This window comes from Sciurus vulgaris (assembly GCF_902686455.1).
Source record: "Sciurus vulgaris genome assembly, chromosome: 14".
In the NCBI taxonomy this organism is placed as follows: domain Eukaryota; kingdom Metazoa; phylum Chordata; class Mammalia; order Rodentia; family Sciuridae; genus Sciurus; species Sciurus vulgaris.
Genome location: NC_136475.1, coordinates 74,951,971 through 74,977,704, shown reverse-complemented (window position 1 = coordinate 74,977,704; position 25,734 = coordinate 74,951,971). Strand labels below are relative to the sequence as shown.

The window sequence follows — 25,734 nt, the reverse complement described above, 5'->3', positions numbered from 1 at the left end:
AGTAGAAGAAGGGGACCAGGAGGAAGGAGGGGAAGTACTGGGAATTAAATTGACCAAATTAGTTACGTGCATTTGTGAATATGTAACAATGAAGTCCACGGTTACGTATTATTATGCACCAATTAAAAATTATTTTAAAGAGAGAGAGAGATCTCAAGACAGGGCCTCCAGTCTCAGAACACCACCTGCAGGTGCTGATGGTAAGAAAGAGGCTGTTTGCCGAAGAGGACGAACTTTGTGAGCAAAGCTGGCATCAAGCAAAGGAACACACACAGAGAGCTGGAGCCACTCTCTAGAGAGGCTGAGGTCTCCATAAAGATTTGCAGAGACTTGGCTCTGTTGCTTTAACCAGATAATCACCCAGGAACTAATTAGCACCTTCCTTCTGAGCACAGCCCTCTGGGGCAGGAGGATGCTCAGTGGAGAAGAGAAACCCATTAATTACTTTATCAGGAAGCACTGATAAGAACCCTGAAAAGGTATTGCTCTAAGGCTCTGAGCTAATTAAAGAGGGCTGTAGGGTGAAGGGATGTGCACCCTGGAGAGAGCAGAGCACACACTTTGATCCTTAGCCTAGGGCCCCCATAGCCCCAGACCAAGAACACAGAAGGACTCCTGGCCCCTAAGGAACTCCACGGAGCAGTTCAGCACCCAACACCACGCTCTCAGGAGTCAGGGAGTCTTCTGGCACAGTCCAGCTCAGCCTAATGGAGGGGTGAGGAGTACTGAGGAGGCAGCCTGAGCTCTCCTGAATGCCATACTAATGGCACTGCTAAGACTTGATAGGGGACATGCACCCTCTCAAGGGTGTCATCTGCAGATCCATTTGGTGGGGGAGGACAATGAGTCACCTGAGACCTAAAGTGACCTAACCTGCTTAGTCAGTGATACAGTGATCACTCTAGGAAGAGGTAGAAGCCCAACTTGAACTCAGATCTCCAGCTCCAAATCCTATGTTATTTGCACAACTCTTTGGTTCATTCCACAGGTCTGGAGGTGCCAGATGGAGAAAGGCAGCAGGCCTGGGTTCCAGACATGGATTTCCCTTTCTTAGCTCTTGGAGCCAATTCCTACCTTTCTCTGAGTCTTGGTCTCCCTGTCCATGACATGGGGCTAGTCTCATCTACTCAAATTGATATAAGAAGGATTATGAGACAAGATGACCCATGTAAATCACCTTGGCTACAGCCTGGGAGTCATTATTTTGTCTCTAATGTATCATTTTACAAACTGATTTTTAGCTTCAGAAATCTTAGTTTAAATGGAATCTTATAAAGAAACCCAATGCACAAACATCTAAAAGGGGATCATCTCTCTACTGGGAGGCTCAGACTCCACCCATGGAAACCCCTTACCCCCAGCAGAGGCACTGTTGACTGCCCAGATTCCTCAGAGCAGGTAAACAAGTGGATCTAAGCAAAGCAGGATGCTCCAAGGTCTCAAGGAACTCTGAATGAATGCCCCACACAAAGACAAAGGATGTCCTTTGATCCCACAGAGGACATTAAGGACCCACTACCCATAGCTATGCATTATATTTGCCCAGAAGAGCTAATGGATGTACACAGGCCCCTCTTGCCCTGTCTCCAGATGGCTGCTTAGCCTACTGCACCTATAGCTGCCCAAGGAAGAGGGGACAATAATCCACATGCATGGGACCCAAACCCATGACTTTGACCTCCATCACTGCACTTCAAATCACTGGGCCAGCCAGCCAGTGTCCATCAGGTAATAGTAACATTTTGCATAGACACACTTGCTTATACCTTCTAGGGAAGTAAAAATTTTACAACAACCACAGCATCCTTCCACTGGACATTTACAAATGACCTAGAGAGGATGAAATGCCTTTCTTAAGGACATAACCAGACAAGAGCAGGGAGTACCGAAACCTGTATCCCAGAATGCACGAGGTTAGGAGAACAAACCCTGCCTCTTCAGGAGCCATGGGAGGGGTGCCCTTCATCCTGACAGCCCCTGAACATGAAGCTTTGCATGGTGGGAAGTAAATGCTTGTTCTTCTCTTTCCTTTATTAAGTGAAGTTCAGAATCACTAGCTGCATCAGCATGAAGAGAGGTCAGGATTGAGGGGGTGGGAAGGGCTCATTGGCTGTTGGTTATCCCTTCAGTGAACTTATTTGTGATTATTCTAGAAGCTGTTATATCCCGTGGACATATAATGTGGTGTCTCTGTCCTCTCCTCAGCCAAGATGGCTGCTCGAAATCCTGTGCTGACCAATGCCACCTACCTGCTGTGTGTCTGGACTTGTAGGCATGCTCAGGTGTTAACCTCATGGGATCCTTGGGATTTCTCAGCAATGCAGGGACTCATCCTGATGTATGGCAGTGAAGCTGCGGGGCAGAGGGTGGAGCTAAAGCCTAGCCTTGCAGCTACTGTGTGGTCAGAGTTCAAGTATGAATCCATCTAAGGTTAGGTCCAGCACTCCCTGCAAGGTTTCTCCATGAAAGTGTTCCAGAGAAATCCAGCCTAAGCCCAGCCATCTAGGTGCTGCCAAGAAGGGCACCCAAGAAGCTTTGGACAACCAAGGACATTAGGGGAGAATGGGGAAAGCTGAGTGCCAGTCAGTTCTGGCACACAGTTCCCTCCACTAGATCTTCATTTTCCCATCTATAAAGCAGAGCGGGTGGCTCTCTAAGCCACATCCTGCTCTGCCCCACCCCCACGCCACCACCAGTGGCTGCCTGTGCTCACCACAAGGCAGGAGTGCTTAATTTGATTCTGTGTGTCTCCATCTGATGTGTTTGCATGTCCATGGGTTCCCTTCTGCCTGTGTGCAGACTGGTCCCGAAGGACAGACACCAGGAGCTCTTCCTCCTTCCTGATGAGCTATTGCTGCCAGTTTGCTTTCCCAGCAGGCCAACCAGTGCTCTGAAAAGTTAGGGAGAAGTCAGGACCCTGCAGGGGGCACGGCCCCCTGGTGGCTGGAGGAGACAACTGCAAATGCTTCCTCTGGATCTGATGCTCCCTAAAGTAACTCCAGGGTCATGAATGAAAAGGTGAACACACTGCCCTGTACTCACTTTTTATTTTATGGGGTGTGTGGGATAGTGAAGGAACTGCAGAGCTGTTAAAAACAAAACTCAAACACACCATGAAGTGGGGCCACCACTCCCCGATGGCTGAGTCAACCCAGACTCAGGCCCACACTCCACTCTCCTCTGGAAGCATCACGGCCCCCCAGCTCCTCAGCAGAAGCAGAACGCTGGGTAAGTGCTCAAACCAGGAGCCTGGTTAAGAGGTGGGAGCCCCTGCAAAAAGGTCAGGGCTCAAGTGGGTGCTGGAGTTCCAGTAGTTTCTTAAAGAAGGCACTCAGAGGAGCTGGGAATATACCCCCCCAAAAATAGCCATGATCCTCACCCTCATGGAGCTTGGAGTTGGGAGGGGAAAGAAACTGACAATAAACAGTGATAAATAAATGCATAACCTTACACGGAGAAAGTTCTAGGAAGATGAGAAGCAGGGTAATACGATAAGATATAAGGGTGTGTTAGGGGTGGGAGGAGGCTTCCATTACAGTAACCGTGTCCAGGAAGCTCTGTTTGAGGAGGAAACAAGTAAACTGTGAGTCGAACTTCAAGGAACCAGCTGGTCTACAAACTAGTCAAAGAGCCAGAAGCAAAGCCAAAGGCTCCAAAACAGGTCAGCAAATTTTCTGTAAAGGGCTAGGTAATAAATTCTAGGCTTCAGGATACATAAATCTCTATCGTGATTGTGTTCCAATAAGACTTTATTTACAAAACAGAAGCAGGCAATATTCTGTCAATTTCTGCCCTAGATGCTAAAGCACGTTTTATGGATTAAGGAAGAATGAAGCTGGAGAGCCGTTGAGACAGACAGGAGTGAGATATGGAGAGCCTTGTATTAGATCATGTAAGGACTTGGGGTTTATTCTAAAAGCCACTGAAAGATTTTAAAGCAGCAAGAGACATAACTTGATTTTTTAAAAGGTAATTATACTTTTAAATATCTATCTCTCTATATATGTATGTGCATATATGTGTATATATATATATATATATATATATATTAGATGTTGATGGACTTTTATTCATTCACTTATGTGTGGTGCTGATAATAGAACCCAGTGCCTCATCATGCTAGACAAGGGCTCCACCACTGAGCCACAACCCCAGCCCCATAACTAGATTTATACTGCAAAAGATTACTGTGTGGACAAGGTATCAGAAAGAGTAAAGAGGAGAAACAGGAAGACCTACTTGGAATCTGTTGCGATAGCCATGGGAGAGATGCTGGAAAGCTGGCCTCTGGTTGAGATGAGGAAAGGTGGAAGACTTTGAGGTAGGATTTGGAGGTGGAATTGGCAGCACCACCTGCCAAGGGGTGTGGGTGGGCTGAGGAAGAGGGACCCCTGGAGTTTTCCTCCCAGGTTTCAGAGGGGTGGAAGATGGGACATGGAGGGACGAGATCAGAGGATAAATCTGGAGATGGAAACCAAACGTACTGTCAGTTTTGGACAAGTTCAAGTGGAGATGCTTGCAAGACACTTGAGGGGAGAAGCCCAGTGGGCAGAGGAGTCAGGATTTCAGGGGCAGGAGGAGCAGAGGCAGGATGATGCACCACCCTTCCCCATTTCACCTGGCCCCGTCTGTCCCTGGTTGTGGCCACTTACCCTGATTCCTAGCAGGACCAGCCCCAAATGACCTTCATCCTACAGCCTTCCTGCTGTTGCTGTCTCCTGACATTGTTGGTGACCCTCCATGGATGAGCATCAGATTTCATGAAGACTTCCATGACCCCTGTCACAACAAGGCTCTCCCTAGCTCCAGAACCCACATCCAGAAATTGGACTCTTGGCATCCTGGCTTTCTTGGTGGCTGTCTAGAAAGGTCAAGTGACATAACCAGAAAGTGCAAAGGACTCAACACCACCAGAGGCAATCTTTACCCAATGTAAAACTCAGTGGGAAAGAACTGACAGAGAAGTTGCCCACCTTTGTCCCCTACACCTTTCCCACACTCAGTGTCCCCAGCCTCTCTGCCTGAGTCACACTGTCAAGCAAGAGCCATATATTTTCCAGGGAAGCTGTGGCCAGCTCCACAACACACCACCTGTGTCGCTCCCCTCTTTCCTTGCCTAGCCCCCTGCCCTAGTCCTGCTTCCCTGGGGTTATTATTGTAGAACTGAATAATAAAATGCCCTTAAATTAAACACTAACCCTGAGCTTTGCTTCAGGTTCTGTTTTGAAGGGAACCTGGGCTAATGCAAGGAATTTAGATGCTAAATGAGGTAAGCATCATTTATTTCACAACTTGGAATGGAACCACCATTTGACCCAGCTATCCCACTCCTTGGCCTATACCCAAAGGACTTAAAATCAGCATACTACAGAGATACAGCCACATCAATGTTCATAGCTGCTCAAGTCACAATAGTTAGATTGTGGAACCAACCTAGATGCCCTTCGATTGATGAATGGATAAAGAAACAGTGGTATATAAACACAATGGAATATTACTCAGCCATACAGAAGTATAAAATTTTGCTATTTGCAGGTAAATGGATGCAGCTGGAGAATATCGTGCTAAGTGAGATAAGCCAATCCCAAAAAACCAAAGGCTGGATGATTTCTCTGATCAGTGAATGATGATACATAATGGGGGGTGGGAGGGAAGCAAGAATGCAGGAAGGAAGGATTGTATGGAGGAAAAAGAGAGGTGGGGAGGGGCGGGGAAAGGAAAAATAACAAAACGAGACAAACATCATCACCCTATGTACATGTATGATTACGCAAATGGTGCGACTCTATTTCGTCTACTACCAGAGAAACGACAGTGGTACCCCATTTATGGACAATGAATCAAAAAAGAAAAAGTTTAAAAAACACTTCTTATATACCAGATTTTGCTCTGAGTGTCTCACAAATACTAACACACTTACCTTCGTCCTGGTCCTGAAGGGAAGAGATGAGACTTTTTGTTACCTTCACTTTACAGATGAGAAAACCGCAGTGGAGCTTCGGCAGCCACCAGATCACACTGTCCAGCAGAGACATAACGCAAGCCACGTGTGTAATGCTAAACCTCTGGTAGTGACACTAAAAAAGTAGAGAGAAAGAGATGAGACTAATTTTAGTGTTCTTAAATATTTTATTTTATGTAACTAAAGAGTTGCGAAATATTATCATTTCCACATGAAATTAATAGAAATAATTTTAATGAGACAGTTCACATTCTTTCATACTAAGTCCTTAAAATCCAGTGTGCGTTTTTATGTTCTAGCACATCTCAGTTCGGACAGCCACTTTTCAAGTGCTCAAGAGCCACATGTAGCTGGTGGCTACCCTACTGAACAGTGCAGAATAGCTTATGTGTTGTCTTGTCAGTGAATGAAACCATAGAAAAAGAAGACTGATTTTAAAACTTGACTGACATTCCTTGATCCAAACATTAATATGGAAAAAGACTATCTTTTCTCAGTAAAACAGAGTAATTAAGTAAGTGGGTAAAAATCTCTTCCTTCTTAATGGTTTGATAATGACTGCTGAGTGAAAAAATAATGAACATGAAGCAAACGCATGTCCTAGAAAACATCCGGAAATAGACATTTATATTTTGAATGTGCTTTGCCTATACATGCTAAAGCTTGAAATTTTTATACCATACTCAAATAAAATTTCAGTGTTTTCTGCTAGCAAAATTGCCCCTAGTTGGTGTGGTGGAAATAAACTTTCAGCTGAATTCAGTTTCCATTTCCGTGATGATTGGCTGACTCCTGGCTGCAGGCCAGGCATGGAGCAAGGTCTGGGACTCTGGGAGGAAGGAAGGTGGATGAAGCCCCACTCCCAGGGAGCTTTTGGCCCCACAGGAGAGCAAGACCAGGAATCACAGCAAAGCAATTTGACAGTTGTTATGACAGGTAAAAATGAGGCACCCAGAGAGCAGGTAGGAGGGATGGTGGACTGAAATCAAGATTAGGGATGGTGACAGAGAGGAAGTGATGCTAAACTAGAACATGAAAGATGAATAGGAGTCAAGGAAGTGAAGAGGGGGTGAGGGGGCGCAATGGACCCTGTTCCAGGCAGAAGCAAAGGCTAGGTGCAAAGAGTGTGGTACAAAGACTCAAAATAAATTCTCAGCAACTGGATCATAATATGAGATGAGGTCCAACAGGAAGGAAGTCCAAGCAATTAAACACAAGACCAGAGAAGGACCAGAGTTTTAATAGACGTGGGTGGGTATTTCCCAGATTGTGTTTCCACCAGGTATATCAAATTTGCTGGAGAGGCCTCTTAAAAACAGGAACTTCTGGTTTTAGATCTTTGGGATAAATACCCAGGAATGGGATAACTGGGTCATAGGGTCATTCCATTCCTAGCTTTTTGAGGAATCTCAACAATGCTTTTTAGAGTTCTTTGGTTGCACTAATTTGAAGTCCTACCAGCAATGTAGGAGTAAACATTCCCCCCCTCATCCTCACCAACATTTATTATTATTTGTATTCTTGATAAATTGCCATTCTGACTGGAGTGGATGAAATCTCAGTATAGTTTTGATTTGCAATTCTAAGTGAAAGAAGACAGACTCAGTCCAGGATGGAGTGAAAATTTTATTTTCTCATATGCAGAAGCTAGACCAAAATAAGAGAGGTGAGGGAAAGGAGGGGGTGAATTTCATGAAAACAGAAGAGACATCAGTGGAGTAGGGTAAGGGGATCTAGGGAGAGGGAGGAGAGATGGGAAAAGGGAGAACCGGTGGAATGAAATCGACCAAACTCTTCTGTGCACATATGTAAATATGCCACAGTGAACTCCACTTTTATGAATATCTACAAAGCACTCATTTAAAAAAAACTATAAGTAAATAGAAGAAAGACCAGTAAAGTAGAGGAAAGGGATAAGGGGGAGGGAGGAGGAGAGGGAAAGGAGAAGTACTGGGAATGGAATTGGAGCAAACTGTAGTCCATACTTATAAAATTATGTCAAAATGAACCCCAATATTATGTATAACTATCATGCACTAATTTAAAAAATGGGAACCTCTGGGGCTCTTTTGGGTGAGTCTAGGAATCTTCATTTTAACAAGCTCTCTGGGTGAATCCTGGGCCCTCAAAAACACTGATTAACACCAATAAAAGTAGTTTAAGTCCTTGATAAGTGTCTTCACCAAAACCAAAATTTTAAAATGAATTTCCAGGCCATAAGAGGAGGACGAGACAACGGGACAAATTTGAATACTGAATACACAGAGGAATTAGTCAACTTTCAGGGTATGGTGTTTGTTCTACTTTTGTTTTTGTTTTGTTTAGCTCTGCCTTCTGTTTTAGAAGTGTAGACCCAAAGGCTTACAGATGATGTGGTGTGCTTCAACACGACCGGGGTGGGAGAAGGGGAGTGTGGGAGGTAACAGACCAAAACCAAAACTGGCCCCGGGCCACCCATCGCCGGAGGGATGGATCCAGGCATGCTCACACCACTCTTGTTTGCTTCTGTGTGTGTTTGAAATCTTCCATAATAGAACAGATTTTAAAACTGAATTTCCATGGGGTTCATTCATTTTATGCATTCATTCAACATTGGCTGAGCCCCTAAAACAGGATCAGAGAGGGTGCTTCATGAGTCAGGGATCAAAGGCATGGACAACTCCTCTGAGGGTGACTTAGAGTCCCTTCTCACGGGGATCAATGCTAAGATCTCTTTTTAGTTGGCTTCTATTTTCCTTTTTAAAATGAAAGAAGGAGGACACAGTGGAGTTGCCAAACCTGAGGACAATGGCTCTTCTCGACGTGAACTGTCACACGGATCAAGGAAAATTACAGGAAATTTTCACAACGCCACAGAGGGAAAAATAAACACCAGGTGGAATTCAGAGTGCTTGCAGCGGGCGGGCGGCTCTAGAGAACGCCACCCCACAACACACGAAGGCTGGCGAGCTCAGACAGTGACCACCTGGGAACAGGACCCAAGAGGCATCGCATGCTGCTTGCTGCTTGCTCTCGACGAGGACACCCAAAGTCTACAAGGCCAGTGAGATTGTCCCTAGGTAGACAACATTTCTATGTGCTGGTACATAAAAATGTGTTCCCCAAGTCCTCGTCATTTTCCGGGGCAGTGGAAAGGCCAGGCCTGCCGCCCTCTAGTGCTGGGGCAGAGGCCACGGGGTGGCCTGCTCCATCCAGGCTCCATGGTGAACCTGACAGACTCCCACCCTCCCAGCCTGAGTGATCAGAGGAAGGAGGAAAACAATGGCCAGCCAGAGCCCCTCCAACTGGGACTTGCGGCGGGCGGGGATTTTGTCGGATGTTGCGCTTACCTGGAATGCCCCGGCGTTATTTCGGGAAGGCAGACATCCTATGGAAACAATGAAATGGAAAAGAAAACAGCCGGAACGAACGCTGCAGCCTGGCTTTTGCCAAACCAGCCCCACGTGGCCTCAGGAGCCCTGAGAGCCCAAGGCAGGCAGATGTGGGGCTGAGCCGGTGGATGTGCAGTTTACCAGCAGGATGTAGGAAAAGGAAGATCCCAGTGAAGTCCCCAACAGGTCAGTGACAAGACAGAAAGATCCTGAGACTCTGCACCTTGCCACTTGGAAACAGCCAACAGTTGAGGGAGAATGACAAGAAAGGCAATCTGGGCCCAGTTGGAGGCTGGGCTCCACCATTTGTTTACTTGGTGACCTTAGGCAAGTCACTGAACCTCTCTGAGCTTCCTTGTCTTCACCCAGCAGGTGGAGAGGTTCTCAGGAGTTGACCAGAAAAAGGAGACAATTAAGTGCCGGAAACATAATGTTTGTTACTAGCAGAATGCTGACAGATTCCAGCATATGCATAATAACTCCAAAGAACTTGTTAAGATTGCGAAACTCTGTTGTCCTTCTTCAATCTCCTGTTTCTCAAAGGAACAAGTAGCCCATACATACCCTGCACGCAGCTTCTCTAGGAGCCAAGAAGCATTTCCCATATTGTTCATTTTTTCCACCAGTGTTGGGAGAAACTCCTTTCTGAAGTCACTGAGTCAGTACCTGACTGGAGCAAGCAGAAATAATTGTGCTGTGTGGACCTCAGACACGTGGGTGTTTATTTCAAGTGAAAATTTTTCAGCTCCTGGTTAGTATGACAGTCCTCCCCTCAAAGGGCCAGAGGAAAGGAGGAAAAGGGGAAAAGTGAGTTTTAAGAGATTGGGGCTCAAATGGAAAAGACAGACCATGACAAGTATCGATGAGCATGTGGAAAAATCGGCACCTTATATGTTGCTGAGGGACTGTAACATGCTGCAGCCACTTCAGAGAGCACTGTGACAGTTTCTCAAAATATTATCCTTGGAATTACTACTACCCAGCAAGTGTACCTCTAGGAATATACCCAAGAGAAGTGAAAATGTGCAATCACATAAAAGCTTGTACATGAGTGTTCATAGCATTATTCAAAATAGCCAAGAAAGGTGGGACCAACCCAAGCGTCCATCCATTGACAGATAAATAAAGTGGTATATCCATGACAATGGAATATCATTCAACAAAGAAAGCAATGAAGAACTGCTACAGGCTTCAACAGGAGTAAACCTCAAACACTTCATGTAAGTGAAAGAATTCAGACACTAAAGGCCACGCACTGTATGATCTCATTTAAACCAAATGTTCAGAATAAGCAACTCCATAGAGGCAAAGTAGATGCAAGACCACTAAGGGCTGGGGGAAAGAGCACGTGGGGTATAACTGTTCGTGGGTGTAGGGCTTCTTGGGGGGTAATGAAAATGTCTAGGCTAGTGGTGCTGGTAAAACACAGCTCTGGATAGTTCAGAACCCACTGACCGGCACACTTAAGTGGGGTGAATTGTATGGCAGGTGAATTACATCTTGATGAAGCTGTTATTTGAGAGGGAGAAACAGAGACAGGAAACTCTCAAAGGGCAGAAGGCAAAAAGTAATATATTTTGCTTTAAAGGAACAGAGAAAAAGTAAAGACAGCTTGGACTGATGAAAATTGTGTATTAGAGGAGGTAGTCATCTGGAAGAAACGTTTACAAACAGACATCAGTCACTGGGGAGAATTTATTTGGGAGAAGAGAAAAAAAAAATAAAAATCCCCCAAGCTAAGGAGGACTGCCAGGGAGAACGTTCCTACCAACTCCAGGTGCATAGCTTGGTTTTGGGGTGCAGCCTGGGATCCCCCATTCATAATGTTGTATGCATGATATTCTGGCTCTGTGTGGCCCCTGCAAGAGATACTTCATTAGGGATTTATTGAGGATTTTTTGCACTATGGGAAGTCAGGAGCTACGTCAAACATGGGTCCCCAAGAGCTGCTTCCTGGCTGTCCCCAAGTCCTCCAGTCACTGAGCTCACCTGGTTTGTTTTATGTCCCGGTCACTGCCCAGTGCTCTCATCACACTTGCCATCAAAATCTCAAAACTCCTGTTGTCCTTTCTCCCCAGTCCCCAGGAATTCTGGCTTATATTTCTTCCCTTCAAATTTCTTGCTTCCAGTGAATTCTTTTTTTTTTTTTTTATGCTCATTATTACACATTAGAAAACCATGGAAAATCTATAAAATTAATATAAAAGTACACCACACAACTCTGGCAAAACCACTGACTCGCTGGCGTGTTATCTTCTGGCCCACAACTGCACACGCGTTCGAAAATAAACAGACACTTTGGAGTGAATGTGCGGTCTTGTATCTTGCTTTTAAAAACATCATATCGCTTAACTTGAAAGCAGTTCTGTCTACTACTGTGTTTTTTCTCCTGTCTCTATTTATATATTTATCCATCCATCAAAAGTTGGGACACAAATGAAGGCCAACAAGACTCAACTGGGTAATATAACAACGCAGGGAGGCAACATGGAGTCCAGCTCCACGCTACAGGGTTCTGTGAATCAGAGATCATTCTCTGAGGCTGCTTTTTTGAATACTTTTTAAAATGTTTAATTGAAATTTTAAATTTTAAAGTTTTTAATTGAAATTTTTAATTTTTGAATTTTAAATTTAATTTTTAATTTTTAAGCTCTGCAGTGAATCCTCAACCCACACATCCCCCTAGTCTGTTCCCCACTCTCCGCATGTCTTACCCCAGGCATGGGGCAGCCCTCTCCCTGCATTCCCCAAGGAAGCGCTGAGGCAAGACCGCTAATGCACCCAGTGCTTACCCTTTTCTAGACAGGGAGGGGGCACGACCTTGCAACAGAGGAAAGGGAGCCCCCACCACTGTCCTGTGCTTCCTTTGCCAGTCCTGCTCAGGGACCCCCGGGCTGTCATTTTTAGCCTCCTGGCTCTCTCTCTCCCTCCTCTTCTCCCCTCCATTAGACTATGCCGCCCCTCGAGAAGAAACACCACCAAACTGCTTCCCTTATGAGCTTCCCAAGGTCCTTCACAAAGTTCTGTTTTCCAATTCCTGGAGTAATTCAGCTTCCTTTGCTCCAACCTTCTCCCATCTGACCAGAGATTAGTTTGTGCCTGGTTAGGGAAGGCGGGAAGGAAAGAGAGTTTCTTTGCAGAACCAAATAGACTGTGGATTTCCAAAGCATGTCTAACCGTGAGCAGCTGGTACAAGCATCAACTTCCAGCCTTCAACATAGTCCCTGACCTCAAGGGTAGAGAAGCAGACAAGCAAACACACCCCAGGCAGCTGAGCGTAGCTAAGGTTGGCACCTTGGTCAGCCTCAAATTCCCAGCTGGCTGTTCACGTGGAGGGTAGGCTCTGCTCTGTGGAGCCTCCCAGTGACCTGGCCAGTGATGAGTTCTTGCCCTGGTGTATTTGCGTCCTAGGGCTCCATAACAGATGATCACAAACTGGGTGACTTTGAACAATAGGAGTTTATTCTCTTACAGTTCCGGAGGCTTAAAGTCCAAAATCAAGGCATTGTCAGGGCCGTGTCCTCCAAAGGCTCTTGCCTTTTCCAGTCCTGATGGCTCCAGGTGTCCATGGCCTGTGGTGGCAGGACTCCAGTCTCCATCTCTGCCTTCCCATGTCTTTCCCTCTGTATGCCTCTGTGGTTTGTGTTTTCCTCTTCTTTCTTTCCTAAAGACACCAATCATTGGATTTGGGACCCACCTGTGAGATCCCTGGGATCTTATCTAGACAGCCTTAACTTCATTTCATCGGTAAAAATTCGACTTCTAAAGAAGGTCACATTCACAGGTACAGGACTAAAGACTGGGACATGTCTTTCAGGGGGACGCAATCCAATCTATCACATTTGGCCAGGTGTTCCTTTCAAATAAATGGCTTGTTGGCTTTGTGGCTTAGAAAATGCTGGAGAGGAAGGATACAGAGGGAAAGTAGAGGGGAAGAATTGTGGGCCCAATGTCAAGGTGGTGGAAGAACTATAAGCTGTAGAAGCAGGGCTGGCAAGCCTGCGCAGCTCACTCCTCTGTCCTTAGAGTACCCAGACTCTTCCCTTTCTGATGAAGAGAGAATGTGCCACCTCCTTCCGGAAACATCCATGGGGATGCCTAAAGAACATGCAAGAACTTGGAATCCCAGACATTTGGATTTCCTGCTGGAAACAGTGGTCTGTCTGCACCCTTGTCCACAGAGCCCCAGCCCCAGCTCTCAGCCCTCACTGAGTACGTTTCCTGTTCTAAGGAGGGAGGAAAGAGATCATGGCTAAAGGGCCAACTACAGAATCAGGCTGTACAGTCTGCTGGTCACTATCTGACCTTGAACTGGGCACATGACCTTGAGCAGAGGAATGGGCTTAACCTCTCATCTATAAAATAAGAGAAGGAAATGTTACCTGTTTCTCAGCTGCAAGGCATGAATGAGGTGTTGTGTGCAACACAGTGCCTGGCACAGAGTAGATGCTCAATAAACACTAGTTTTATGATTCAAGGGAAAAATCATCCTCATCGTGTTGATTAAAAGATAATACAAGACCCAAGTTGTCTTGTTCAATGAGGGACTCCTAAAAACAAAATTTTAGAAGTTGTAAAGGAGGTCACTATTTTAAGTCCTCACAGCTCTGCAGTCACAGAAGTGCTGAAAAGGCACCAAGCTCCCTCTCCCTTAGAGTTGGCAGCAGAGACCTCCTCTCCAGTCTGAGGGCGAGTGTTCCAGCTGAGAGATCAACTCTGCAATGCACATTGTTCTCCAACAGACCTGGCTGCAGCCCAGCTGGGCGAGCGTTTCCTTTCCAGCATTCCAAGAGGCAACAGTGCTGAAAGATAATTAAAACTCAGCTAGCAGGGGCGCCTGAGAAAGAGGTGCTGAGCCCCTGCGTGTGGAGGAGACAGGGCAGCCCGGGTTATTAATTAAGTGTGCTCACATTTGCATGGTGTAGAGGACAATTGTCAAGTCGTTAGCTGTCAGCTTTGAGTGGTGTTTGCCTATCTGGATGACCAGTTGGCGGTGGGCATTGAAGAGGCTCTCCAAATTCGTTTTTTAGGAGTCTAGAGGAATGGTTGACAAACAGCTTGCACTTCACCTTGTTTTACCCTGCAACTCTGTGAAGATTCCAGGAAGTCTGGGTTCCAATGGTATTTCACATAGGCCTGTGACATGGATCATATCTCATTTCCCATCCATCACTGGGAACATAGGCAGAGCAATGATGCATGTGACACAGGGTGGCAGGAGCCAGGGATCCAGAACCTCCCAGCTGTGTGCAGCTGTGAGTCAGTCCAACATGCCTCGCCACCCACCATTCTCTGCAACAAGCTGGAGGGATAGCTTCCATCTAGGCCAGAGTTGGGGAGCCAGGAGGTGATCCAGGACTCCATTACTGGAGTCCTTGAAGGATGAGGCAGCCAGAGAAGACAGGCCACTCTAGGCTGGGTAGCCGACTGAGTTGACCCAAACAGGGTCAGAGAGCAGCCAGAATGACAGTGAAATGCAGTCAAGATGACATTTTCCTCCTCATCTGCCTTTTTAATGTCTTACCAATTACTGTCCTAGAAGTACACACCACAGCCTAATAGTTACAGCACACCTGCCCAGTACCCTGTCCTAGGCTCCTTTCCTCCACTCTCATCCACATGGGTGGAAGAGAAACTGCCTTGTTTGCATCGTGTGACACATCTCTACAGACACATGATTTGTCCAGATGTGCAACTTGACCCTAGATTGGGATCAGGCTGAGAGAGGACTTCATTTGTTTCCCAGGTGTTCCAACAGCAGGTAAAACTTGGAAGCTGAGGGCAGTCATCTGCCAAGCAGACTGGGAGCAGAGAAGGCCTATAGTGGGAATGTTGCCAAATCATCCTGAACTCTATAATCCCAGCTCCACTGTTCCTAACTGTGTGTCTTGGGCAAAGTCCTTAACCTTTCTGAGCTTGATGAATAAGAATAAGAAGACCTACCACATCTGTTGCAGGGAGACTTAAAGGAGATGACGACATCAGGAGCCAAACCTAGAGCTGATCAATAAATGATGATCCTCTTTCCCTCTTCCTTTCTCAGCCTCCAAGATCGAGGGCAGCCTGAGGGCCATGGTCCTTATCCACTGTCTAAATATAATTGCAATTAAGCAGGGAGTTCAAGCCCAAATATAGTCCTTGCTGGCTCACAAAAGATTTTTTAAAACCACGTGAACATATTTATATAAAGGTTTTCATACAATTCAGTTGCAGAAACACTTATGGAGGAACACAAAGGTGAATCTAATGAGTCATATTCTCACAATAGCTGCGCGTGACACAGATTCAAGGACAGTTGGCAGAGTTCATGCCCAGGGTAAGGTGATAGCTAATGTAAGCCCTTGTGCTTCACCTGTCAATCAGGACCCACTTAGGACAGGGTCAGGAGGAACCGTGTCAGCCAGGCTTCCACCTGAGGGGTGTGTGCTATTACTAGAGTCTGCTGGTATAGTTTCTTTATGGTCTTCAGAGAAGCCATGATCTTTCAGCTCCTCTGATTCCCTAAAAGCAAGAAAAATCATTAGAATGTGCTAGAGAGGTCATGTACAGTCACATAAACTGCACAGCTTTCATCTGGGGAGGAAAGAGACTTGGGGACAGCAGTCTGAAATGCAAATAAAGGCAAAGAGGCAGACAAGGAGATGGTTTGGCCCACAGATGGGAACAGGCTAGAGCTGTAGATTCTTATTATCAGTGGTGACCAAGATATACTTTGCTCCTATCATGAGCTGGGTCTTATAATATAGGTTTTATTTGCATAGTCTTCATAGGCTTATTTAATCCTCAAACAATCCTATGGAGTGAGTGTGATTAATATCTAAACATTGCAAATGAGAAAACCAATGTCCAGGGAGGGCATTGTCCAAGGTCACACTGCTAGTGTGTGGTAGTCAGGGCCCCATCCCAGGTCTCTGTGATTTCAGAGTCCCCACATTACCACTTCTGTCCTGCTTCCAATATTGATGCTGAGAGAGCCTTAGGAATCGGCCCTGTATGACTCCAAGCATGCTCCCTGAGCCAGCCCAACGGTCATCTCACGGGAGCTCGTTGGACCGAAGTCAGGTCCTGCCTAGGACTGCTGACCTGGAATCTGCATTTTAACAAGACCGTAGCTGTTCTGCATGCACTTTTAAGCTTGAGAAGCCCAGCTCTGGATTTCTCACTTGTCTTTCTCCAAACCCGAGAGTTTCAGGATGCTAGTGAAATAAAAGGGAAAATAAAGTGTCATGTCCTGGTCAAACTCGTTTAAGAAGAACTGAGATCAACAAAGCCAAGCTGGCCTCTTTGTTACTGGACTTCTCGGAGACTTTAATAAGTTGATGTATACATTAAGATGTGCTCATCAGAGGGAATTTTACAGTATCCCTCAAACATATTTACCTTTGAGACCTTTTTTTTTTTTTTTTTGAGAAGGAGCTTTCAAAACTAGTGTACTAAATAATTCACTTTTGAAAATTACTGATTTAGATCAACTGCCTAAGGCACGGCTGAATAAATGAGGTCCAGAGAAGTTATGGGATTTGTTCAAGGTGGTGGTCAGTTCATGGTTGTGCCCAGCTGCCCACCAGGCATCCAGGCGTGGGGTACAGTGCTCTTTCCAGGTGCTCGGCTGGAAGGCCCAGAAATCTGATTCAGCTCCAGGCCCATTTGCCTGCTTGCCTTTTCTCCAGCCATGAGGAAGTAACTCCGTTCTGTGATCCAGCCTGGCGGAGGTAGATGGAGTCAACCAGGAGAACTCGTATCTGAACTTCTCTTGAGAGGCAACACGGCAGGCCCAAGATCACAGAGCGACCAGGTGGCAAAGGCAAGCGGGAGACTCAGGCACCTCCCTCCTACGGGTGAGGATCCTTCCAGCTTTGGCAGCCGCAGCAGCAGAGACAGGTCAGAGATTTTGCTAAGGTTGAGTCCTGGAGAAGGAGTCAGGCTTCTCACAGGCCAAGCCTTGGAAAGCTCAACCATGGGGTCACAAAACATAGTGATTCCCAGCCCAACCCTTGGGCGGAAAAACAGTGTGTTTGGGTAGAGGCAGTGGGGGTAGGGGTTCAGTCAGAAGCTGGAACATTTAGAAGGGGCAGAGTAGAGTCAGTGCCTACCGCCAGCCTGAGGCTCTCGGGTGCTTGACTATTTCAAAAAAGCAACTTCCCCAACCTCTGGGTCAGGTAGGGTGAGCACATTTTCCGGTTGCAAAGCCAGCCCTGCACCTGGGCATCTCAGGGAGCACACTAGGGAGAGTCAATAAGGCCATGGAGGTAACTCTCTAACCAGCCCCCTGATGGGTTCATGGGTACTGAGTGCTTCCGCCAGTCTTTCTGGACCTGACCCTGGTGTCCCTCAGTCTGGACTCAAAGCCTCTTCAGCGTGACCCCAGCACCCAGACCTTAGAGACAGCATGTCATGGGACTAAGCCACGGCTGCTGGAGACAGTGCATTTAGGGGAGGAGGGAAAGGAAGCAGAGTGCGCTCCAAGTGCCAAGCGCCATGCGTGGCTCTTTGCATGTTACATTTTACTTCCGTCTCCCAACTATCTTGGGAGATAAGCACTAGTGTCATCCTCATTTTCTAGTTTAGGAAGCAGAAGCATAGAGAGCTTAAGCCATTTGCCTGAGGTCACCAATTTTGGACTCCATTATTCTCTCAGGCAGGAGAACTTTTAGCTGGGTAACCAGACCTAGGGAGAGAAAATAATGTGGGGGCTACCACATCCATACTCTCATGAGGGACAGTGCAGCTGGCCTGCCCCCACTGGGACCCCTAGGACTGGACCCACAGCACATCATGGAGCCACAGGTGAGTGCACAGACTGCATCCTGGACCAATGAATCTGAGGCCCCAGGGATCAGTTTGTTTAAGCTTCTTAGGTGATTTTGAACCAGAGCCAAGGTTGATAACCAGCCTTCTTGCTCTTTGGGGACCTCACACCTAGGGAGGTGAAGCAGTTATCCTAAGTGTGTAACCTGTCACACCAAAATCTTCTAATTCCCATCGGCCAGAAATGGGTTTCAGAACCACCTCTCCCACTTACTAGCTGTGTGACCTTGAGTGAGTCATTAACCTCCTGGTGAAGGACTTAAATGTATTTAAACTCCTTGGACGGGATGTGTCCCTCCACACCTCTCTCTAAGACAATAGAGAAGGATGTGAGCAAGGGTGGGCTTGAGAATCCACCCACCCTGAGCCTTAAGGATGAGGCAGCATTTGCAGATCCTGGGGGTGCTGCTCACCCAAAGTGGTCCTAGGGAAGGATCTGTGTCAGATGAGAAAATCAGCTCTCACACAATGCTTCTGTCACCAGATGTGTGGGGGCTGTATCCCCACACACCAAACCAGCAAATTTCCCGTGGACACCAACTGCCTGACCTGTAATTTAACTCAGTTCTGACTATCTACTGAGAGGTCACACCAGATCCCAGAAGTTGAGGGCTCAGTCCTGCAAAACTGCCTCCAACTTTCCATACCAGTGGCAAATAATTTGTCATCTCCACTGCTGACCAACTGGCTATTGAACGCCCCCCCACTTGGGTTCAGTTCATTTACTAGAGTGACTCATGTACCCAGGGAAACACTTATGCTTCCCATTTATTTCAAGAGACATGGATGAAGAGCCAAATGGAAGAGATGCAGAGGGCAAGGCATGTGGGAAGGGGCGTGGAGCTTCCCCCTCCTCTGAATGCGCTGCCTCCATATACCTCCACACGTTGTGCTGTCTTCAGGCTCTCCGAATCCAGCCCTTTGGGTGCTTATGGAGGCTGCATTACAGAGGTGTGATGAGTCAAGCATTGACCATTGGAGATTGACTCAACCTTCGGTCCCACCCCCTCCACGGAGGTAGGGATGGGTTGAGATGACTACTAAAAGTTCCAGCCATCTAATCTCATGGTTGGTTCCTCTGGCAGCTGGTCCCCATCCTGATGCTCCTAGGAGCCCACTAAGAATCATGTCATGAGAACAAAAGGTGCTCCTATCCCCCAGAAAATTCCTAAGGGTTTAGGAGCTCTGTGTCATAAGGTATTGCATATTTGGAAACAGCAGGAAGAGAGGTTTTTGAAAGTTCTCATCACAAAGAAATGATAAATATATGAGGTGTAAGATATGCTAACTACTTTGATTTTATCAATAGACAATGTACATGTGTATATACCTTATATGTTCATTATAAAGTGTCAGAAAAAGAAAACAAATATCAGAACAAGTTTCTCCTAGTAGAAGGAGTTTTAGGATCATTTTGCAAGGACTTAGTAGCTCTGTGTCAGACACCAGGAGGCAGAGACCAAACATAAAGGGGTGGGGATGTAGATCAATGGTAGAGTGCTTGCCTAGCACGTGCAAGGCCCTGGGCACAATCCCTACTACCTCAAAAAAATAAAATAAAAAATTCTTAGAGCCCAAGCATATACTTCTTGTTATATTACAATATATTGTCCCTCATCTCAGATGTCATACCAATCACCCGTGAGAAGGGTATAGGGTGACATTGCTGCTACTGATTTGGAAAGGCAACCCAGGGCTGGGGGACTCCACCCCAATCAGGAAATGCAGGAAGCTGCCATCAGGTGGATGAAGGAACTCTGTTTTAAAGAGACTGGCAGAATGCTTTCCAGACACATGGTGGAAAGGCAAGCTCAAACACCACTGCGCTCCTACACGTCTTTACTACATAAATAAATGATTGGCTAATATCCTATTATAAACACCATACCCTGTTAGGTGCTTTTTCCAGCATAGTGGAATGGTACAAGGCTTTCCCTTTGTTGGTTATCCATTACTTTGATATTTTCCTTTTTCATATCAAACATTGTACTACTTTTATCCTAAAAAGTCATGAATTTTAAGATGCTGGTATTAATATTTGCAGAATGCTTGTTACCTCTGCTCTCAGATGGTTTTCCAGAAGAAGGGGAAAAAAAAAAAGTTCTTTGAAAGAAAATTTTCAAGTTATTGCAATCTAAGCACAGTTGGGTGCCCTTTGCCTTATCCCCTCCATTCCAATGACAGCATCCTTAGTTCTGGGGCCCCTCTTCACTTTCCCAACCAGAAGCCTTTTGGGCTGCAGTTCTTCTGTCACAGCGATTGCTTTGTCATCTAAAGTGCCCCATGACCTCCCCCCACCACATGCCCTGGTGCTCTGTCAGGTAGAATCACGTCAAGGCTCACCTGTTTGTCCCTCTTTCTGAGCCAGGGAGGAGACATCTGTACTAGGAGCAGGAAGGCATGTGTCTCCCTGAGTCAGTCCGGCTCCCACACTGAGTAGGTATCTAGTGCTTAAAGATACACATTTGTCACAACACACGGTCCCTAGGCGTAAGACAATCACTTCATTGCATGTTCACCCAAAACCACAGTATGGATTCCCCTGCTGATGGAAACGCCAACTGGTCGGTCTTAACGCAAGACTGTTCATCAGAGTCTCCAACCTGGTATTTTCTGAAGGAAGACGTGACGCTGGTCCTGACCCCACGCCACCTTTTCTTAGGCAGGCCCTGATTTTAGAGAGCACCCACTAAGACGAGACTCCTCTTGTGTGTGTGGTGCAGATACTCCAGCATCCACTGGAGTCCGTTCCCCAGGTCCTGCATCATCTGCTGCCAACATTCACTTATTTTCCTTCCGTCCATTTCTAGACCCTTGGTCTCATGGTCTTACTCCACCCAGCTCATCTGTGATGGAAAGCCAGCTGCTCCTTGGCAGGAGATACCTGCAGGTTCTGTGTGGGATCAGAGACCACCAGAATTTGGGCCGAGTTCTTCTAATTCTCTGGTGGCCCAAAGGACTCAGTGGGCTGGCATTTAATGGAAAAGGCACCACCTTTCTCATGGAACTCAGCTGGAAGGACCAGCAATCGTGGCGCCAATCTCTTCATTGTCACAGGAATCTGAACTATGAAGACACGGGCCATGGAACAAGCTCTGGGCTCAGAGAGGAAGTGTTTTCTGGAAAGGAGTCCTGGCCTCTTGCAGAACTGGGAAGTGCCAGGGCTTAGCTCCTGGGTAGGATTGCTGGTGCTGACAGCTGGGAGTCAGAGTTCTTGGGGTCACTTGCACTAGAGGAACCGGTGGTCCAAGGTGAGGGAGGGGCTCTGGATTCTGCAGACACCCACAAGCTGACCCCTCAGAGGGCTCCAGTGGTGCCAGAGCCACATCACAAGCACCTGCCATGCTTATCAGCTTGGGCTGGTGCTTCAGGAGTGTGGACAGGAGGCGGAGGGGAACATGTAACCCTGGGCCTCCTGCCAAGCCACTCTGGGCCCAGAGGGCCTGGGGAATCCTGGGACACTGTGCATCCATTCTGCAGCAGTCTCCAGCCCACTGGATCAAAGTGTACACTGGGGCCAGGAAGGCTGAGGGCCCAGTCCCACTCCTGCTGGGAACCAGCCGAGTGAGTTCCATGAACAAGGACTTGGCTTCCTTAAGCCTCAGGCTTCCCACCTGTACAGTGGGCACAAGGAGGCCATCGTCACTGGGTTTTGTTGCAGGGTGACATGAGAAAAAACACTAAGAGCACAAGTGTCATTTAGGTGGATGTGTGCCTGCTGGGATAGGCAGGGCCCCAGGGAGGCCAGGGAGGGAAGGACACCCAGGGATGCCAGACCTTGAGCAGGATCTCTGCTTCCTCGAGGATGCCTTCTGTTTGGTTTCTAACACCGGCTGTAGGGACAGGAGGGACGTTCCCTGGGAGGAGAAGAAGGGATCCAGAACACAGAGCAGTGGAAGAGGTCTTGTAGGTAGAAGGGAGGAAACGGTTGAGCAGGGACCCTCCTCCTGGGTGGCCGAAGGGTCTGCCTGCCTCTTTCTGCTGTCCTATGTTTCAGGTGAATCAAAGTGAACTGTTTCCCTGTTTATAAAATAAAGGGGACCCCCCAACTCTGTTCAAGAAAATTATAGTCTCTCGATACCCTGAGGGTCCTCGTGTACAACCACACGCACACACACACGCACACACACACGCACACACTTCGTTCCCTGGATTCGAATTAGGATAAGCTGGTGTCTGTGGAGAGCCACAGGCCAGAGCTGCAGGCATGGGCACACCTTCGCCACTCCTGTTAGGCCTTCCTAGATTGAGAGAAGGACTAAGGCCCTGGGCCGCCCTATGGTTGTTCTATCTGCATTATCCTCTCAGCAAAGTGAAGAGTCACGGAGTCACCCTAGGCAGACCAGGAGGCAGAGAGGTAAGACCTTAGCTATGCTGCTCCCAGATGCCACCCAGAGTGGGCAAAATGACAGGGCTGGGCCCAGGAAGGCCTTGGAAGAGCAGCCTGATCACACAGCCATGCTTAGGCTAAAAACAGGGAGTCAGGAATGATATTTAACCCTATCTTCTTGCCATGGCTCTCTTGACCCAGGGCTAAGCAGGTGGCTCACAAGAGTAGGGACAGTAATTATTATTCATTAATTCAGTTGATAACCGTTTCTGAGCAGATCCTCACCCTGCTTTGGGGAAGCTCAGAGCCCATATCCCGCTCCACCTTTGTCCTCCATATTTCCCAACAGGATAGAGGCTTTTTGAGTGTCATGTGGGTAGGCCTCAGTCTAGCAGGACCCACAGGACAGGAATCACAGCCTCTGGGTCTTAAGTGTGCTGGTACGCCTGGAAGTGGAGAAGTCTCCTTTACTCTGGGTCCCCAAACCTTGTCTCCATAAACCTTGGTCTTCTCAAGATGGTGATGCCCTGGCCTTGCTATGTGCCCACCACACCACAAGTCACACCTGACAGATGCTTTGACACGGGTGATAATTCATAGACACACTGAAGGGAATCAAGGAATTCTTTGAGGAAGAAGGAGACGAACCAGGCCTGAGAGAGGTTGAGAACATTGACAGAATTCCTCAACAAATGCTCAAAGCTGAGAACAAATGGAACCTGGCGACATTTTGCTATAGACCTCAAACTCCTCCCTGACTCAGAGACAGTCCTGTCCCTACACACAGTTGAGTTTTTGAATCCAAAAGATTTGGTCACCCACTGAGCAGGCGGCCTTCCATAGATCACTTCACCCCAATTTTCTTGTCCCTAATATGGGGATATTGTTACCTACCATAACCACCTCAGGGATATTTGAACTTCAAATAATCATGCAAAGCAACTAGCCAATGACAACCTAGAACACATGACAGACAGTAAGTACCATTCCCCTGCCCTTCCATTTCTTTCCTTCCTAAATATAAGAGGAGGCTATTCTCTCCACCCAACACCATTCTTCTCAGAGACTTGTGGATAACCAGGACATCCAAGTCCCTCAGAAGCAAGCTGCACAGTGGTAATCTGGGGGCCGAATTGGTGCCCAGTGCACATGGGTTTCCCTATGCCAGGTACCTTTGGATTATGTCAGGAGGTGAAGCTTCAGGAGAGCCAAAGACAGACAGAGCTGGGAACTGACAGGGCAAAGAGAGAAAGGAGAGAAGAGGCAAATTGTTTTTCATTTGCAGAACTTACTTCTCTGGCCAAATCTTTAAATACTACTGACATGACAAAGCCAAACTTCGTGACTTAGGCTCCAATTTGTTGTTTTGTTTTTAAATCCAAAATTGAAGAATGTATCTCCTTTAATTCAGTGTCTGTCAGCCCAGTTCTTTCTGCCCATGAACTTCCAGTTCAGCACTAGTCCAAGTTTGTCAAGGTCAAATTACAATTTCTTTGGCTCCAGCAGTGCACACTCAAGAGAGGAGTAAGTCCAAGCCTGCAGAAGGCCAGGTGTGGAGCATTTCTCACGGTGGAAAGTGAGCCTCCTAATTGCTCCTTCCTGTTACTCTCCCTAACTCCTGTTCTCCTTCCTGCGGGCCTGTGCATGTGTGTGCACGCATTCACACCTGTAGTACCCAGCTGGGTGTGTGTCTGCTGTAGGTCTCACATGCCTAATAGGGAAGCATTTCCACATCTGTCTGCAGCTGGAACTGTAAGAATAAAGTGAAATGGAGAGATGAGGCAATCATTCCAGTTCTTCAGGTTTTAAGCTATTTCCACCTAAAATAACCATATAATTGGGGTCAGAGTAGGTGGTCCATTCGGCTCAACCTACCCACATAATTAACTGAAATTTCCTATTGCCTTGTGTGCATAAGACATAACATTAATATTATCCAGGTCAAAGAGCATGGAATTAGGTAAGCCATATCAATAAAGACAGGCTTCTCAGACCAGTCTCTCCACAGGTGGTGTTTCACCATTTATTCAGAAATATTTTTTAAGCAATAAATATTTGTTGACCCAGACATTTTTCTAAGTGTTGTGCCTATGATGGTGACACAGCAAACATTGTCTTTTCAAATATGGAACATATATTTGGGTAAAGAAAAAAAACAGGTAAACAAATACAATGATGAGAAATTAAGGTAAAGATCAGGATGTCAAATATGCTTATTGTAAGCAATTTTTGGTAATGGTCCACAAAAATAATTCACACCTATGAGTGAAGCCAGCTCATCTGTGATTGTCCCCTCTCCCAGGATACCTGGTTACTTGTATAATAGTTGCTACTAGTCCTTCCTAGGTCAAGGGCTCTCCTCAGGACTATGTTAAAGAAACGGGAGTCAGGAAAGTCATTGTCCCTGACATGAGAAGCCCTGAGCCTGCGGCCTGTGAAAGCTGAATGACCTTAAGCAGGTCACTTTAGTCTTCCTAATCTGCAGAATGGGCATTGTGTTATCAAACCACAGATTCACAGGAGGACCAAGGAGATCTGGACATACTCTGCAAAGGGTAACACTCTAAATCAAGGAGGTGGGGTTGGTAAAACTGTTCCACAACGATGTTTAGTAAAGGGAATGGGACCCACCCCCAATTAAAAAAAAGAAAGGGGAGGGGAGAGGAAAGACAAGGGGAGAAGGAGACAGAAGAAGAGAGGGAAATGGGGAGGAAAGAGGAGGAATGGGTAAGAGGGAGGATACAAGGGTAGGGGAGGGCAGAGGAGGAGAGAAGGAAAACTGTAAATTTTCCCAATCTGGGCAACCAGTATAAGAAAATAGAAGAGTCAGACATTGCAGGGTTGGAGAAGGTACAAATGAAGGAATGTACACAGTGTTCTGTACATATGGGCGTCCTCACGGAGCTTGCAGGAAAATATCACTGGTTCCAAAGATATTTGGGTCATTCCTACTGAGGCAGGCCAGACGACAGGTAGACGTGGCTGATCAAGGGCAGACTGTCCTGCGGCATTGAAGATTTCACACTTGGCAAGGATGGTTTTCTGAAGAGGCAGAGGAAAGGAAGATTTGGCAACTACACGGTTGTTTTGATCATCAAAGACCTTTGACTCAGATCAATCTTTGAATGGCTTTTCTCTTGGTTTAAATTATTACAGCCACTACGATTCGAGCACTTGCTGTATGCCAAACAGGATTCACGGCCATTGCCATAGTCGACTCCCTCATAACCTTAGGAGAGAATCATTCTCATATGCAGACAGGG

General features: G+C 46.8%; 2 long non-coding RNA genes across 2 annotated transcripts; both read right to left on the bottom strand.

The window, feature by feature from the left end:
• Positions 1-7,499: 7,499 nt before the first annotated feature.
• Positions 7,500-10,474, bottom strand: LOC306644021. Its single transcript, XR_013759147.1, has 3 exons — positions 9,898-10,474; positions 9,292-9,329; positions 7,500-9,017 (listed from the first exon to the last, which is right to left on the bottom strand). It is a non-coding gene; the product is annotated as an uncharacterized lncRNA (long non-coding RNA).
• Positions 10,475-10,697: 223 nt separating this feature from the next.
• LOC306644020 lies at positions 10,698-15,406 on the bottom strand. Its single transcript, XR_013759146.1, has 3 exons — positions 15,273-15,406; positions 13,716-13,880; positions 10,698-13,431 (listed from the first exon to the last, which is right to left on the bottom strand). It is a non-coding gene; the product is annotated as an uncharacterized lncRNA (long non-coding RNA).
• Between the last annotated feature and the right edge of the window lie 10,328 nt (positions 15,407-25,734).